We start from the raw sequence: 16,747 nt of genomic DNA on the forward strand, positions 1-16,747 counted from the left end.
AGCCAAAGCACAAAGACAATGCACCAAGTGTGTTTACGCCACCTAATGAGCTTAGTCCAAATGGACTGACCTCATATAAACACTCATTCTGAAGTAGATTCAATTAAAGGGCATCTGCTTTTTAAGAGTTTAATATAAGACTTTTAAAGATCTTCATAGAGGCCCAGAGTTTTATTAAAGTAAAGACATAAAGCTGTCAAATTGAGTGCAAATTCAACTAAGTGGAGGAAATTGAGTTTCTGAGATGAGCTGATAAAAGACCTAATGCAAGTATGACAAATAAAGAACATGAGATAGTATTACGAAGGGGCAGAGGGTGGAGGGTGGAGGTGGGAGGGGTACAGATTCAAACTTAAAGAAACACCTACTGAATAAAACCAGACATCCATGACAGGTTAGAGCTGTTACTGATACATTTGTACTCCACTGCTTGTAAAATGTTTGTAAGTAATCCCCATAACACTGTCCCACCCACACAGGCACTGCAGCTACACCTGAACTCACCTAGACCCTTAGATTTAAATGCAATTCTGCATTAGTGTAGTTACTACTCAAGCGTTAAAGCTGAAAATACTGCAGGCGGCTTTTGACTTTTCCTTGATAAATGGGCCTGGCATGTGCAAGGTCAGAAATCTTCACCCATCTGGTCTATCTGTGCAGACAGAAGCAAATTCTCTCACTCCTCTAAGATTATCTAAAAAAAATTTTTTGGGACATACTGGAAGCCTGGTATCCAGCCCCCAGAAAGTGGAGTGTTATAAAAGTGCACCTGTGTTTTATTACCACCCTGATGAGTTCTGCTATTCCAGGCTGGGAAAAGAGACGGACAGAGAGAGAAAGAGGGAGTACAGGGATGTTGGAGGGGTAATGGGTACTGCTGCTGAGTGCAAGGGGAACATGTTGTACTGATATGAGTCAAAGTAAACTGAGAGTCAACCTAAGTAAACACATCCTGACAGGTTTTATATTTATATTTTATACTAGAATTCTTGTGCACATAAGTGCAAAACTACTGTAACGTCACCTTAAATAAGGCACAGATAGATGCAGCACAGATAAAGCGACAGTAACTTCTGTTTACAAACTGAAAAAAGCATTAATTATCAAAAACTTGTTTAAATTTAGCCTTAAATGCAACTGACAAGGTTTTTTGTTTTTTACTACATATTAATTTACAAAATTTCATCCAAAAAATACAAAATCTTTGGTTGCAGTGAGTGCAAAGACAGAGAGAGCAAGCGAGACAAAGACAGATGGCTTCAGCAGAGGATCTGGAAAGAATGATCCACCGGTGATTTATGGCTCGCTTTGACACTCCTGGCACACTGAGCTGGAGAGGAGTGCTCGTTTTTTTGAGCGCGTTGCCCGGCAAAGATGAAACCTCTGAAAAACCACATGAGGTCTGATTAAAATCGATGAGTAATTTCTCATTAAACCGAGGCAAACCGAGGAACTGGGAAGACGTACCAACCTGACTCCATGTGACATTTAGAAGAATGTCTGCTTGAGTTACAAAATCAAGAACGCAGGCTGGAGGGCATATGAGCTAACGGCTATAGAGTTGTTTCTACAGCATTAATGTGAGGTTCTGCACTTCTACTGTAATGCTTTAACCTGAGGTTGCTGTAGTGTCAGAAGGAGATCAAAGAAGGAATAAATTTTGAAGATAGGTAGAGACAGAATGGGAAGCTGAAAACAACAAAGGGGACTGAACATGTGTTTCTGCTTTCCCTTCTGCTTCTTAGACCATGGAGAAGAACTAAAAACACAAGCAAGACTTTGGGGGAAAAAAAAACCCAAAAAAAGCCCAGAAGAGAAATTTATTTTCCATTGTTGGGAAAAGACAGACATGCACATCATGTCACACCTGACTGACTCGCTGTTACTCACAAACTAAGTGAAAGTTCAAGCCACTGCTGAGTGGGACAAACTGTTTTAAACTCTGTCCCGTATAAAGATCAAATCTGATGACCTCCTCTGTACCCTTAATGATGAGTTTTGACCCTCGATATAAATCAATGCAGACGCAGTTGGACGTCTTTCTTGAGAGGAACCCTCACTAACAAGCACATCCAGTCAGAAACAGTTTCAAGGGTTACAGAGTTGAAACCTGCACCATGTTATAGAAAGGGTGAGAGAAACCTAACATATTCTATAAGTCACAATTTCACCAACAACACTGTAATCAGATAAAGAGGGGCCTAAAATATTCAACTGCTATCCTCTGGAAAACATGACTATGACTATTCTTCAGGGATAATGTGTGACTGTTATTATTCAGTTGGATCATTGTGCAAGTTGGGAAGTACTATTTTTACAGATTTTTTTTGGAGCGTTAGCCCTCTGCAGTGCTGGTGGAAAAACTAAAAAAAAAGCCCAACTGGCTTTTATAAGTGAAGGAGGGACAGTAAAAGTAGCATAAAAACAAAATTACCATTAATCCCTCATGAAAATATCTTACACTTAACTCTCGATATTGAACAAATGACTGTTTAGTGTACTGTTCTGTGCACTGCTGCTTTTAAATGGTTGCAGGTGCTAAATTTCATGGCACACTTTACCAAAGTGTTTGCCAGTGGGCAAAAACAGCATGGTTTTGATATTCTGAGTTACAGACGCGTCTGCCACAAGTGTTGAGGGCACATTTAGACCTCAGCTATGTCATGCTAGACTAACACAAGGCCATGCAGGCATCCCGGGTTATTCTAAGGCTGGTTAGGATGAAGGCAGCCAAGCTGCATAAACTCCATACTCCCCCACGGTGCTAACTGCTCACTCTGTCTCATCCCACCGCCTCATATAATGCCTCAGCTACCATGGGCTATTCAGCTCTGTGAAGCCAAGTTAACGTGTGCATGTGTGTGGAAGGTCCAGGGCTGTTGTGATTATCCTAATAAACATGACTTAATGAATTCCTTTAAATGGAAAAGAAAGTTAGGATTATCAGGCCACACAGGCGAGGAGAATCGCATCATTATCTCATCAATTAAGGTTCAATTTAAGAGCTAATTAAAAAGAGGACATTTCTATCTTGTTTCCTTGTGTTTTTTATTTGACATGGAAGTCACAAATGAGTAGCTGTTTGTTAAAGTGGGATAAAATACTTCCCTGAAGGCTGAGAACTAGTATTGTTTATGTCCACTGAAAAAGACTGAGGTTTTTCTCTGCTTGCCAACATTTTACTAGCTCAACCCCAGCTTGAGCCAATCAGTAGACTTCTATGGCTGCACGGGCTACAACCGAATCATAACCATGGAGGCGAACACACCCAGTGCAGTAATCACGTTGTTGAGGTCTACAAACATGAAGTATCACTCGACATTAAAATAAGGACACACATGCTTAAGGAGCAGAGGCAAATAATTTAAATATTTTAACCAGAAAACAGATCATAAACCTTCCAGTTTATGATGTATTTCCAGCTCTTGCTGCACTGCCCAACAGTATCTACTCATCTGTACATTCAAGTAATCCTCCAGGGACAGGACTCCACGCCTGACAAACAAACAGGGCCCTCACTCAGACCCGTTATCCTGCATATGCATGCCTTAGTTGTTGTTTTTTTGTATGAATACATTGGCGTGCTTAACCATATTCTTGCTTATGTGTGCGCATGTGTGTATGAAGAGCAGCGTTCTGTTTTCTCGCTGATGTATTTCACAAATGATCAAAAGTGACAGTGCCACTTGCTGTGACTGTCAGGTACGATATAATGCAAATATGGAGATTGCGTCTGCTGTGTCATTCTGCTGACAGTGCTCGTGTTTTTTGAGTGTGTACGTGTGTGTGTGTCCTTGCCAACTGTATTAGTCCTAACGTTATTAGTATTCAGAGAGGCTCCGGGCTGTCACAGGTCCTTAGGCACTCAGCGGAGGGCAGGAAAAACACATGTCAAAATATATTCACATTGAGCCTGATTGCAGGCAGGCCAGTTGGCTGCAATTTGACAAATGACTTTTAATAGGTCATACTGCAGCCTCTGCATACTGATGAGCATTTAGCAGGAGAGAAATAGTAAGTGAGATGGATACTGAGACAAGCAGACACATGTATAGATGGCCAAACCAAGCGATGAAAGTCATGGTTTATTTTTTCCAAAAGCTTTCTTTCCAAAAAAAGTATGTCAGCCCTCAACGTTGAATGCTTTCCTACTTTAGAAACTGGGCTACTGGGCTACTGTGGGTTAGCACTCCAAAATCAACTTCACTTGAGGCCAAACTCAAATCTAAAAATTTGCCTTGATACGTCTGACATTTAGCATAATACACTAGCCAATGAGATTAGTGTGTGAATTTGATGTACTTTGATTTAAACTGTTTGGAAGATAGTACTGTAACGTTCACAAGAACCAGACGGTTGGGGTCTCAGTTTGTCCGTTTATTCGGCACATAAGCCAGCGGGTTGTTAACTCAGGGGGAAGCGCTCTCAAACTACACCTCTCTTCAGCCTGGCACACACACAGAACAACCAGGTCCCCCCACCCCTTCCTGTACACCACCCTCACTACTTCCTGCAGCCCAACCAAACATGAATCTTAAAGGAACAACAACAGTGTGCAGAGAAAACCAACATGTCACTGTCCAGTAACACTTAACCATCGTTACACTGCCCCCCCAGCAATAAGTTCCTCGTCCCCGAGGGAACGACACAGTCTCTGAGGCGGGGCGGTATCCTACGTTCCCTCCTTGACCTCCTGAGCCCCTGAGGAGGACGCGGAGCTTCGGGGCTTTGGGGTGAAGAGTCCGAGGGGGGGGAACGCAGCCCCGGTCGGGGGCCCCTCTGAGCAGGGTCATGGATGCTCTGTACACGTCCCTCTGGAAAGGAGGGGAGGGACTTTCCTCTGTAGGGGGCCATCCGGTCTCTGTGCAGCGCTACTATCCTCCCCCTAGGAGGCAACTGCACCCTGTAAACAACCTCCCCCACTCGCTCTAGGACGCTGCAAGGCCCCGCCCAGCTGCTATCCAGTTTAGGACACCGTCCCTTCTTCCTCTTTGGGCTGTAGACCCACACCAGCTCCCCAGCACGGAAGTGCCTCCCTTTAGTGGTGATGTTGTAATTCCTCTTTTGGCGCAGGCCTGCCTTCGCCAGCTGCTCTCGGGCGTAGGAATGTGCAGAATCCAGCCGGTCCTGCAGCTTCCTTGCGTAGTCCCGGCCCGGTGGTGCCTCTGGCGCGTCCGGGGGTTTCCCAAAAGCCAACTCTGCAGGAGTTCTCAGCTCTCTCCCTAACATGAGCAGGGCAGGCGTACATTGGGTGGAGTCCTGCACTGCCGACCTGTAGGCCATGAGGGTAAGGGGAAGATGGTAATCCCAGTCCCGTTGGTGTTCTGAGGTAAGGATGGCTAGCTGCTGGGCCAGCGTCCTGTTAAACCTTTCCACCAGCCCATCGCTTTGGGGGTGAAGTGGGGTGGTGCGGGTTTTCTTAGTCCCAAGGCGTTCACACATGGCAGCAAATACCTTGGACTCAAAGTTACGCCCCTGGTCACTGTGGAGGGTCTCTGCTGTTCCAAAGCGGCTGAACATCCCCTCCACTAATACATCAGCGACCGTCTCAGCCTCCTGATCTGGGATGGCGTATGCTTCCGGCCACTTGGTAAAATAGTCCATGGCCACAAGAACATAGCGGTTTCCTCTGTCTGTGCGAGGAAATGGGCCCATGACGTCCACAGCTACTCGCTCCATTGGGGCTCCTGCTGGTTGCTGCTGAAGCTGAGCCCGGGACTGGTCTTGTGGCCCTTTGTGTGAGGAACATGCATCACAGCTGCGGCAAAAGTCCTCCACATCCCTCCGCTGTTGACCCCAGTAATAGCCCTGGCGGAGGCGGCGAAGAGTCTTGGAGACCCCAAAGTGGCCAGAGCCAGTGCTCCCATGGCAGGCTCCCAGCACAGCTGACCTCAGCGACCTTGGCACCACAACCTGCCACCTCTCCTCCCCCGTGGCAGGATCCTTCCAGGCACGCTCCAACACCCCCTCCTTCAGCCTGAGAGCTGCAAACTTGGCCCACAGCCCCCTGGTACAGATGGAAAACCCAGTGACCTCATCCCAAAGGGGTTGCTCCCCCTTCTCCAGCCACTGCAGGACCGGCAGCAGGTCTGTGTCTTGTTCCTGCCGTGCCCTCCACTCCGCTGCATCCACCACCAGAAGAACCCTGCAGGCGAGCTGTGCTGCTCCGTCTATTGTCGTGAGTTCCCGCTCTATTTCCTCTCGCTTCTCACAGTAACGGCAGCCAGCTGCAGCACATGGGCGGCGAGAGAGGGCATCTGCGTTAGAATGGTGCGTCCCTGCTCTGTGCTCCACGGTGAAATTGAAGGCTTGGAGCTCCTCCAGCCAGCGAGCCACCTGTCCCTCTGGCTCCCTGAAAGACATCAGCCACTGAAGGGCAGCATGATCAGTTCTGACAACAAATGCTGTGCCGCACAGGTAGTATTTAAAGTGTCTCACCCCCGCCACCACAGCCAACAGCTCTCGTCGTGTGACACAGTAGCGCCGCTCACTCCTGTTCAGGACCCGGCTGAAGTACGCCACCACCTTCTCCCCTTCCGGTCCAACCTGCGACAACACCGCTCCCAGCCCCACATTACTTGCGTCAGTGTCCAGGACAAAAGGCAGGGCGGGGTCAGGGGGGGCAAGGACTGGGGACTCTGTCAGCGATCTGCGGAGGGTGTCGAACGCCTGCTGACAGTCCTGGGTCCAGATGAAGTCACGGTCCTTCTGCAGCAGGTGGAAGAGTGGTGCGGCTATGGAGGAAAAGCCCTTCACAAACCTCCTGTAATAAGACGCCAGTCCTAGGAAGCTTTTGAGCTGTTTCTGGTCTGCTGGTGTGGGCCACTCGGTAATGGTGTGAATTTTTTCCTCCAACGTGCTGATGCCCTCACGACCCAGCTTGTGGCCCAGAAACTCCACCTCCCTCCTCATGAAGTGGCACTTGTCGGGATGCAGCTTCAGGCCTGCAGCCGCCACCCTCTCCAACACTTGTCTCAGGGCATCCAGGGCAGCATCAAAGGAGCTCCCGTGCACTAGAAGATCATCCAGGTAAACCAGACACCGTTGCCGTGGGACGCCAGCCAGCACACTGTCCATGAGCCTCTCGAAGGTCGCAGGAGCGTTGCAAAGGCCAAAACTCAGGACTTTGAACTGCCATAGTCCCCTGTTAGTGCAGAAGGCTGTCTTCGGTCTGGATTCCGGGGACAGTGGCACCTGCCAGTAGCCACTCCGCAGGTCCAGGGTGGAAAACCAGGAGGACCCGGCTACTAAGTCGAGGGACTCATCAATCCTGGGAAGGGGGTAAGAGTCTTTCTTCGTCACTTTGTTGAGTGGTCTGTAGTCCACACAGAAACGCATCCTAGGACTTTTTTTCTTAGGCACCATCACCACCGCGGAGGCCCACGGGCTATCAGATGGTTCTATGATGCCCGCCTTCATCATTTCACACAGCTCCCTGTCTGCAGCCTCCTGATGAGCCAGGGGCAGGCGGCGGGGGTGCACTTTAATAGGCTGGGCATCCCCGGTCTCAATGACGTGCTCTACCAAGTGTGTCAAGCCAACATCACTTTCTTTCAGGGCAAAAATGTCACTAAACTCTTTTAGTACCTGCCATAGACTCTCTTGCTGCTGTGGAGTCAGCCCCTCACAGTTCTTTGACCAGATACTCCTCACTGCTGAGAGCCTCTCCTCCTCCTCCTCCTCCTCCGCTCGCTGTTCTGCTGGCGGGTCTGCAGGGGTCTCTGCGGTGGAGGTGGACGCCGCGGCAGATGCTGTGCAGACCGGGGGAGGAATAAGCGGCACCTTCTTCCCATCAGGGAGTACGAGGAGGCCTTTGCCTAAGTCCAGTACACCACCAATGGCTCGTAAAAAATCCAGCCAAAGGATGCAGGCGTCCTGCACGTCAGCCACCCAGGCAGCATAAGACACACCGAGGTCCCCCACCTTGAACTGGAACACTCCCCTCCCTCTCATTGGGGCCAGATCACCGGTCACAGTCTTAAGTTGCACGTTAGTCGGTTGTACAGCAGCTCCGGTTGGGACAATATCGGGTCGGACCAGCGTTGCATTGGATCCCGTGTCCAGCAGGGCCGTACAGGACACCCCCGCAATCGTCACTGGAACATGGCAAAAGCCGCCAACCTGGGTCCAGCCCACAGTGATGGCCGCACCGGGTGGAGGTGGCGGTGGTGTGGGGATGTCGTTCTCCCAGGCCCGTGTACTCCCGCCTACACGGGCCCGTGGGCGTTTCCCTGAACCGCTGCAAGCTTGGGGCACTGCCTGATGAGGTGTCCGACTTGTCCACATCCCCAGCAGCTCTGAGGTCGGCGGTGTGGGCCAGCCCGAGGGGAAGGCGACTGCAGCGAAGCTGTCTGCACCAAACTGCACAGGCCCGCTGGCGTCTCCATCTGTTCCACAGGTGCTGACACAGCCCTCACCACGTGTGCGTCGTCAGCGCCCCCAGAGGATCCTGCAAGCATCTCCCTCCCGGCCGAGCAAGCTGAGTTTGCATGCGGAGCTCTTTAGGGCTCAGGGCCTGCAGGAACTGGTCCCGAGCTAACTCCGCCTGCACTGATGGTGGCATGCTGTCATACGCCCTCCGGCAAAGGCACTCGACTTCATGGGCCAAAATGCGGAGGGGCTCACCTGGCAATCTGCGTCTGTTGTGGAACTCCGACCTCAGCAGCACTGGTTGGTTATACTGCCCGAAGCGCCTCTGAAGTGCTCCGACCAGAGCATTATAATCTCCCCTCTGCTCCTCGGTCAGCAGCAGCAGGCATGCAGCTGCATCCTCACACAGGCACAAAGCCAATTGGAGAGCTTTATGTTCCTCAGACCAGCCAGCTGCAACAGCTAACAGCTCGAACTGTGCGATAAACACTTCCCATGGCGTCTTGCCGCTGAACTTAGGCGTTTTTATATTCGCTGCAGCTTGCTGGGCGCCGCCATGTTTGTTTACATCACGTGACGGCGCGCCAAGCGAGGTCGACTCCTTCCCGCCGGAATCGCGGCCGCTGTGCGAACAGTTCCCGAGCCTAGTCAAACCTGGAGAAAATCCAGCCTCGGCAGACAGCCGCAGCGCCGTTTCCCTCACTCCATGGGCGGGCGAGCGCGGACGAACCTCCCTCTCCTCCGTCTCCTTCTTAATCCTGCCCGGCAACATCCTCGTCTCGTAACGGCAAGCGTCGCCGGCAACAGGGTCTCGGGCGTTCTGGGGTTCTTTTTTCTTTCTTCACTTCTGACACCAATGTAACGTTCACAAGAACCAGACGGTTGGGGTCTCAGTTTGTCCGTTTATTCGGCACATAAGCCAGCGGGTTGTTAACTCAGGGGGAAGCGCTCTCGAACTACACCTCTCTTCAGCCTGGCACACACACAGAACAACCAGGTCCCCCCACCCCTTCCTGTACACCACCCTCACTACTTCCTGCAGCCCAACCAAACATGAATCTTAAAGGAACAACAACAGTGTGCAGAGAAAACCAACATGTCACTGTCCAGTAACACTTAACCATCGTTACAGTACTTAGTAACAAATATCTGTCTATCAAACTGTCTGAAGTCTACTTCTGTTGACAAAGTTTCATAAATTCTACACACAACACAAATTTACAAAAGCTCCACTTGGAGGTACGCTAGCTGTAGCATGTTAGCAGTGTTAGCCTTAAAAGCTACATGGTTTTCCCTACAATTTTAGTCAATCAAGCCATTTCCACACAGAGCGTGTTTTTAAAAAATTTTCAGATACAAACTTGTCCAAAAACCTCACTGTGAAAAACATGAAGTCAATATCAAGCCATGATGAGCTGGTCCTAATGTTTCTAAACAAGAAACCAAGATTCTGGTTTCATTCAATTCTCATTAAAAGGCAACAGCAGAGAGTATTTCTTGGTTTGATACAGAAGTTGAAGCAATGGTACATATTTCAGGATGTCAGTGGGGCAGTTTGAGCTCTTGTTAGCAGAGTTGGGACACATAAGGAAGCATAGGAACAATGTCAGAAAGCTGATTGACCCAGAGCAGCGTCTAGCTGTGTGTCTGAGTTTTAACAGCATTGTTTTACTATCTGTATATTCAGTACCGGGCCTTTTTGAGCTACATGTACACTTCTTGTCAAATGCAGTGGCCTGATTGGTCACATCTGTTTATTTGCATTTAAAAAAATGTGGAAAAATTAAACTTGAGCAGAAAAAAAATGCTGCAAATTTGGTATGAACGTGTTTAATGCATGAAATATTCACATACACATCCGATGTGTAAATGCTTTTAGAGCCAGATTTACTGATAAAACTCCTAAAAAAGCTACACTCTGTGTTTACTAAACACTGGTTGCAGCTTCCCTTCTGTGAGCCTTTTTCTACTGGAGGTTTCATCCTGTTAAAAGGGAGTTTTTCTTTCCTACGGTCACCAAGTCCTTGTTCAAGGAGGATCATTTGATTCTTGGAGTATATTATTTTTGGGTCTTTACCTTACAATATAAAGCAACATGGGGCAACTGTTGTTGTGATTTGTCGGTGTATAAATACATTGAATTGAACTGAGTTAAAAGAGACATAGTTTATGACTTTCAGTCACGAGCCAAGTATTTTTTCAGCTGCCTTATGAAGGAGCTTTTGTTTCCAAGTGCAAAATGTTGTGTGGCAAATATTTTAAAAAATTACACAAATATGATTTACTAAGGTTTGCTGTTTACTTCTCTCTAGTATTGGAGCCATTTCAAACATACTAAAATCTCGGACTAAATCCAGCTATTATTTTTATGAGACTGTGTTAGCGTGTTAGATTAAGGTCTGAATGTTACAATATGAGAGAGAGAGAAAAAGCACATCCACTGAGGATTTATTGCCTAATGCATACCTTACTCTAATTTAACATTTATTACGGTGTTCCAGTCCAAGCTAAAGTGGTGACCTGGAACACACGCTATCATTTCCATCCATAAAGGCTGGGATTGGACCGATTTAAACGCAACTTGTGTTTAACTGTGGCAAGTGGATAATTAACATCTGGTGTATCTTTCCCTAAGTGGATCACACAGCTTGGTTTAATTATCTGTGATACCAAAAAGCATATTACCAGTTGTGCAAATTTGATTGTTCACACTCCACTAGAGCTGATAATTCACTCTTGGTTGAGCCTTGTGGAAACCCAGCTTCAGTTTTTATTACCACATTACTCTCTCCCTCTCTCACACACGCACATACACACACACACACACACACACACGCGCGCACACACACACACCAGGTTTGCCACCTTGCTAAAAATGTGTTCAAACACACAATTCATGGTCTCACAAAAAAAAAATAAAAAAAAATAAAAAAATGAAAAAGTAAAAAAGCCCGGGTGGTCTTGATGACACTGTTTGCCATCATCACAATGACGGTAAAGGATGCTCTCAAAGATTTTTACAGTTACATTTTGAAATCCCAGACACAAATAATAAATACTCACATTGTAACTCAGTCAAGACACGGTGGTGCAATCTTGAACTCCCCCCTACCCAATTCTTGCCACCAGATGTGGAGCAAATGAGCAAAGAGCAAATGATTCATGAGGCAGAGAAGTCTAGCATATCCTCAGTTAGCACTCGATACTCAACGACCATTCCAAATCCATTTGGCAAAACCTCCTAAATCTGTGGATTTGGAATTTACCAAATGTACCATTTCAAATGAGACCACGTATGTTACGTCAAATTCAATTTATGCACAAGTGAAAACAAACATAAGGTCTTTTCCAAATGTTTAAATAGTCATTTTAAGAAACAGTGAGTCACTTAAGAGCTGTAGCTGACTTTGGATGGTCCAATTAAGAAATAGGAGGAGAGGAAAGGAGAGGAGAGGAGGAACCTTTTTAAAAAAGAAGCAGATGGAAGTCAGATGGTGAAGCATTCAGTAGGAACCTTATTCGAAGGGAAGAAGGACTATAGACCTCTATGGACCATTTTCTCTCTCTCTCTCTCACACACACACGGGTTATGCAGGCGCAGCAAAGCCCACAGTCTAAGTCCACATTTATTACCTGCTAATGCAACAGGGCTGCAAGCCGGATTCACTTTCCAAAGACACATGAGCGCGTGCATACGCTTCTCACACAAACATCGAGACACACCCACATTCCATCTGCTGTGTGTCACGAAAGTATGACGAGGAACTGACTGCGGTGACACGCTGATAACAAACAGACAGATCATATTTTAATATGCTGAAAGTCGATAAAGTCATTAATCATGTCAGACGGGCAGGTGGTGTTGGACGCTTCTGTAGGTTATGGTGCCAAGGGCTCAACCACAGTCGCTAAAAAGTCACTGAGCGAGAAGAAGCCAGACCTGTTGGACTATCTGCTGACATAAAAAGTAGGTCTGCGTGCAAGGGCAGCTGAAGACAAAAATATGAAAACAATCGATCGCTTAAAAACAAGTTTGTGCATGCCTGCGAGAACGAAAGAACATTGAAAAAACAAACACACTCACCACAGGCATGCTGCTAGTTAGTGCTGTTTTAACGAAGTATCACTGACATGCGATATGGATGCATGTTGCAATGCCATGAGCTTTGAGCACACAGCGGGCCTGTTTTAAATACAGGTCAGGGGATGCGATTGATACGTATACATGTTCCAGACCAGTTGGCTACAATTTGACGAATCAAAACCCAAAGTAAAACTTGTAAAATGGAAATTTCTACACTTCGCTAAAGCCAGTCGTACTTATATTTCTATCCAAACAACAGTTAAGTAGTGCCATGATTTAAAAACAGAGCTAGCTAACTCCACCTGGCCTTTTTTTTAAATCTTCAAGGGGCTGTTAATTATTTTCCTCTTCTGCACAGGCTCCACACCATGCATGTAAACGCTGTACATCTGTAGTAATGACACAGGTAGTAAGTGGAGTGATCACACATCTCACATCCTGCAGTGACGCAGCAAAAAAACAGAAAACAACAACCACAAAAAACCTGCCTTGGACTGTGAGAGGAGTTTGAATGTGTACAGTCCAATAAGAGAGACAAAGGGATCCTCTGTGTGTACGTGCGTGTATGCACCTAAGTACACTCTAGGGACAGAAAGGTTCAGGTCTTCTTAAATAAATAAACAAATACACATTTAAAAAACACAAACAAACGCACACACACACACACACACACACACACATATAAAAGTAAATCAATAGAAAGAGCCTGATCTGGCTCTCTGGGCCTCTGTTTGGCCTGGGGGTGGGGGAGCGAAAGAGAGAGGCAAACGAGAAGGCTCGATTACTTCTCTCTTGGTGGTTGTATAGTCCCGGTTAGTAGAAGCCAAGGCCTGCTCTCTCAATTACAGAAAACAGACTCCCATATGCTTTGTCAGTTGAGGCATGCATGTGCATACATACACACCTGTCTCTAGATTCCCCTGAGGCACGCTTCACACAAATCATAAGCTTATCCAACCTAAACCTACAACACAAAAAAAGCAGGACTTCCCTTGTTCTCAGAGCCTTTCCACCAAACCTAAATTTGTCACAGATTAAGAGGGTTGGAGGCCGTACATCTGCCGTGCATCCGGCAGCAGAAGCGCATGTCCCTTTAAGGTCTATACGGCGTAAATGCGAGGAGCATTCAGCCGCAAGCGACAAGCGATAGCTCATCCCAAAGTTTCTAGCCCCTGTGCGCTGTAAAAACTAGTGTGAGTGTGACTGCACTTGCTGAAGAATTCCACCTGACAGTGTTGAATGCCAAGGGCAGCGAGCGTGTGTGCGTATGTTTAAACAAGCCAAAATAGGGAGAGGTTTAAGCGCCGGCACATCACGCTGGAGCCAATCAAATGGCAGCTGGAGTTGGGTTCCCATAAGCTGCCACGGCCCACCAAAAATCTCAGCACAGCGGAGTTATAGTCCTGACAAATTAAGACTTGTTCGAAGCTGGAGAGAGAGAGAGAGAGAGAAGAAGAGAGAGAGACTGAGAAAGAGTGGAAAAGAAAAGCCTTAAGGAGGTGGTGGTGTGGAAACAGTGTGCTGGCAAAGATTCAAGAGAGCAATTCCATCGACATGAGAGAAATGCTTCCCAGAAACTGAATAATATTTATGTTGTGCTGGAGATCCCCCCCCCCTTCCTCCCACCTGTGTGCAGCTTTGTGCAGCTTGTTGCTTCAGACTGGACACACGATACTGCAGAACACGCAAAAACACAAAGGGTCCTATCAACGGATACCCGATGCTACTCGGCCTTTACGACGTGAAGTCTAGCCCACTGCAAATGCAACACTGTTGTGAAGCAAAGGCATCCACATATGATGTCAAAAGGAAAAATATATAAAATTATTGCAAACTTAGTTAAAAAAAAAAAAACGTTGAAGATGTTGAGTTGAACTTGTTATATATGAAGTAAATGTCATACTTATTCTATGGCTGGCTTAAAAGCATGATGGTTTGACCCGCCACAGCCATTGATGGATGACATCAATAGCAAAGGGCATATTAGCCAATCAATGGTGATGTGGTGTGATACAGGATGCCCTGAGGGTCGACCAATTAGCTGTTGACAGGAACAGAGATGTATTGCTGCCTCAGGACTTCGGTCTGAAGCTGAGCGCGAGACATGAGGGAACAGAGATAGAAAAACATGTTGGTGCTGGGAGCTGAGGCGCAGGCAAGGAGGCTAGCTGAGGCTAGAGAGCTGGACACTTGGTACTTGTCTTCCCAGCACACTATACAGCAGGGCAACTGGAGCAGGCATGTTCAAAGTAATGACCGACACACACACACACACACACACACACACACACGCACACACACTCTTTTCAGAGGTTTCTGGTTGACTAAACTCATTAGAATTCAAATGTACATCTGCTTTGTCTTCTTCATATGATAAAGTAGCTCAGACCAGGCGAGCATTTCTCTTTAATGTCAACTATCTCACTGTTAGCACCAAAGATAGCTGGTGTCAAGAGAAGCTTCCAGAGATACTGAGATCTGAGAAACCCTGGGTAGATAATATCTGATCAAAATCAAAACTATGACACACAAAACAGATATGGAAGGTCATAAGGGTAAAATATTTTAAGTGTATCTGCAAAACTGCCATGTGACTCAGCTAAAACATTTCAACGAGGATTTTTCTGGAACCAGTCAACATAAGGCATCGTTTAAGATAGTAGGCTGATATGATAAGATTAATCTCACAATGGGGAAACTCACATTATTACAGAAGCAAAACAAAAAATACATGCAATATACCCTATAACACCAATACTACACAACAAAAGAAAAATATGAACTACATAAGGTAGAGGAGAAAAACTAAACTATAGACTGTAGAAAGAAATATAATTTAAATACGTGTGTTTATATTTGATACAAAGGATGACATTAAATTGTTTTAGATGCTTAGTAGGAGACAAGATAAGAAGCTTTGCACTGTCTGACTGAAAACTATTGCACATTGAGATATAGCAGTGAGTGCATATGTATATACACATGTGTATTTATACATGGGGTCTGCAGCAGCGGGAAGGAACCACCTGCTAAATCTCTCCTTCACACACCCTTGGTACCACAGCTTGTCTCTGAAGGAGCTGCTTTTTCAGTGACAGGCTAATTCAAGCTGGTTACAAGCATGAAGTATTATAGGTGAAGGAGTAAACCTGGAAATCACGATGCATCAGTGACACTATGCAGGAAAAAGTAAAAAAACAACCAATTGTGCCAATTTCAGTAAGGTTATTAAAGTAAGAGCAAAGCACTAAGGTAGGTCCAGAACAAGGCCGCTTGCTTTTATATCTCCAGCATGGCACTCACACATGCCCATCTGAAACCCACATAGCAGAGGAGCAGACACACACTGTGCTCTCTGGGAGCAGTGCCCACGGCAATAAAACACAGACCAGAGTCATTCCAGCTAACCAGTTGGCCAGCTGAAAAGTAACACACACACACACACACACACACACGCAAGCTGTACCTTATCAGCTGGGAATCAGATAAGCACAGCAGCAGCACAGCTGGAAATAACAGAATCTCCACAGTGAGAAAAGTGCATACTGGCAGTGACGCAACTATTCTGAAAAACACACACACACACACACACACACACACACACACACACACACACACACACACGAGTAAAACAAGACCATGTATGGGCCTGATTGATCCGTTGAAGGGCTTGACAAAAGGCAGCACAACATAATGCTGAGATGAAACATCGTTAGTGGAAATAAAAACACACACCCTTCATGGATAAGACATCTTAAATCTTAGTTCAACTAACACACCCATCATTATTCAGTCTTCATGCGCCTCAAAAACAATAAATAGTACAGATATCCAGTTACCGGATCACCCAGAATGACATTAAGACGGTTCCTTTAATTCATTTCTAATTCATCATTTACTCCAATACTGGCTTTTGTTTTAGATTTTCAGATGACTGGGCTGAGCTGTCTTTTTTTTTTTATAACACATTATAGTTCAGGTGATATGTTTACTATGGTCACTATAGTATACTATGGTATAAAAGTATGAAACTTTTCTAATACTTGTTTACTTGTTCTTGTAATTCCCCATTTACTAGTCACCTGAATGAGATTCACCATCACCTGGGATAGGCCCCTGCAAAAAATAGATTTTTGCTAACTAATCCTAAAAAACAACTTAACTTTTATACACTTGGAGCCCGTTTTTTATAAAGACACAATACATTTTCAATATTTGATCTGATGATGGAGTTATTGCAGTGTGACAGCTAAAGTTAATCATGTGGTTAGTAGAGCTGGGCGATATGAGATT

Source organism: Diplotaxodon limnothrissa, linkage group LG5, assembly GCF_057381915.1.
Source record: "Diplotaxodon limnothrissa isolate DT_005_m linkage group LG5, D_limnothrissa_male_GT1.1, whole genome shotgun sequence".
Classification (NCBI taxonomy): Eukaryota; Metazoa; Chordata; class Actinopteri; order Cichliformes; family Cichlidae; genus Diplotaxodon; species Diplotaxodon limnothrissa.